The following is a 2,500-nucleotide window of genomic DNA, read 5'->3' on the forward strand; positions in this document are numbered from 1 at the left end:
AGAAGATCGAACATAGCTTCCTAGCATGTTAAAGGTTCGGTGCTAATGGGGACATAAAGATCCCACGACGTTCCAAACGAAAGTAAAGTGTTCCGTGCGTGTGAACTACGTTGTCCCATGTGCCGGCTCTCGACTCCTAAGATGTCCCATGTAAATGCCCTTCGTGGGAAAGAATGTCCCGTGCAACGTCCCTTGATGATCCCCATAAGGTGTCCCATGTGCGTCCCATGATGTCCCATGCGCGTCCCGTGCCGTCCGAGCCTCACCAAGGCCGTCCCATGCGCGTCCCGTGCCGTCCGAGCCTCACCAAGGCCGTCCCATGCGCGTCTCGTGCCGTCCCGAGCTGTGCCGAGGCCGTCCCGTGCTGTCCCATGCCGTCCCGAGCCTCGCCAAGGCCGTCCCGTGCCGTCCGAGCTGTGCCGAGGCCGTCCCGTGCCGTCCCGTGCTGTCCCATGCCGTCCCGAGCCTCGCCAAGGCCGTCCCGTGCCGTCCGAGCTGTGCCGAGGCCGTCCCGTGCCGTCCCGTGCTGTCCCATGCCGTCCCGAGCCTCGCCAAGGCCGTCCCGTGCCGTCCGAGCTGTGCCGAGGCCGTCCCGTGCCGTCCCGTGCTGTCCCATGCCGTCCCGAGCCTCGCCAAGGCCGTCCCATGCGCGTCCCGTGCCGTCCGAGCTGTGCCGAGGCCGTCCCGTGCTGTCCCATGCCGTCCCGAGCCTCGCCAAGGCCGTCCCATGCGCGTCCCGTGCCGTCCGAGCCTCACAAAGGCCGTCCCAGGCCGTCCCGTGCCGTCCCATGCGCGTCCCGTGCCGTCCGAGCCTCACCAGGGCCGTGACATGCCGTCCCGAGCCTGACCAAGGCCGTCCCGAGCCTCACCAAGGCCGTCCCATGCGCGTCCCGAGCTGTCCCATGCCGTCCCGAGCCTTAGCAAGGCCGTCCCATTCGCGTCCCGTGCTGTCCCATGCCGTCCCGAGCCTTAGCAAGGCCGTCCCATTCGCGTCCCGTGCCGTCCCATGCGCGTCCCGTGCTGTCCCGTGCCGTCCCGAGCCTGACCAATGCTGTCCCGTGCGCGTCCCATTCTTTTGGCTCGGCTGGCCCGTGCATTCTATGGGGTCGTGGGACATTTCGAAATCCACCCGGGCCATTTCGACTCTCTCTTCATTAATACTATTGAGGTATTATTTATGAATTATTGGAGAAAAGAAACGGAAGAAAATATTTTTTTTTCTATTTTTTATGAATTTTCCGGTGTTTATTCACTTAAAAATTCATAGAAAAATAAATATTTATCGGAATCGCTATTATAATATATCAAAAAAATCCTTGCGAAAAGACCTTTCCAACGAGTATAAGTTTGCTGGATTCCGACGAGTAACGAAGGAGTAAAGGCCCAGTATGCTTGGTTAAAAAATTGATGTTTCCTTGTGAAAATAGGAAAAACAATAACTTTGCACTATAAGGGGGAGGGTTGAGCTCCTTCCCCAGAGCGTGCACAGCACTTGTGCTGGCACGTTCCCTAGTGCTCGCCAAGCACCATAGGGCATCCAAAGGGCAAAGCTCGGCCTACTACATGATGGGAAGCTTCTAATATGTCGGAATACGAAGAGATTTCGTGCGACCCGAAGCTCGGCTCGGGCGTCCCGGCCTGTGCCGAGCTGTGCCGAGCGCGTCCCAGGCCGTCCCGAGCCAAGTCTCGGGCGTCCCAGGCCGGCCCGAGCAAAGTCTCGGACGTCCCAGGCCGTCCCGAGCTGTGTCGAGGCCGTCCCAGGGCGTCCCGAGCTGGAGCGAGGGCGTCCCAGGCCGTCCCGAGCCAAGTCTCGGGCGTCCCAGGCCGTCCCGAGCAAAGTCTCGGACGTCCCAGGCCGTCCCGAGCAAAGTCTCGGGCGTCCCAGGCCGTCCCGAGCTGTGCCGAGGCCGTCCCAGGCCGTCCCGAGCTGTGGCAAGGGCGTCCCAGGCCGTCCCGAGCAAAGTCTCGGGCGTCCCATGCCGTCCCGAGCTGTGGCAAGGGCGTCCCAGGCCGTCCCGTGCTGTGCCGAGGCCGTCCCGAGCCTAGTCTCGGGCGTCCCAGGCCGTCCCGAGCTATGGCGAGGGCGTCCCAGGCCGTCCCGAGCCAAGTCTCGGGCGTACCTGGCCGTCTCGAGCTGTAGCGAGGGCGTCCCATGCCGTCCCGGGATGTCCCATGCGCGTCCCGTGCCGGCCCGAGCAACAGCTCGGGCGTCCCGTGCCTCGGCCCTTCCAAGTGGTGCTTCGTCGGACATCTCGATATCCACTCGAGCATTTTCGACCATTCTCCATATGTGGGTGTGTGGGTATTTATCAGGAATATTGGAGAAAGAATCGGGAAAAAAATATTTTTTTTCTATTTTTTTTGAATTTTTAATTGTTTATTCACTTAAAAATTCATAAAAAAATAAATATTTATCGGAATCGCTATTATTATATATCAAAAGAATCCTTGTGAAAAGACCTTTCCAACGAATGCAAGTTTGTTGGATTTGGACGAGTAA

Source organism: Eschscholzia californica, unplaced genomic scaffold (genome assembly GCF_041429995.1).
Source record: "Eschscholzia californica isolate CP2 unplaced genomic scaffold, dmEscCali1.0.p SCAF_63, whole genome shotgun sequence".
NCBI classification, from domain to species: Eukaryota; Viridiplantae; Streptophyta; class Magnoliopsida; order Ranunculales; family Papaveraceae; genus Eschscholzia; species Eschscholzia californica.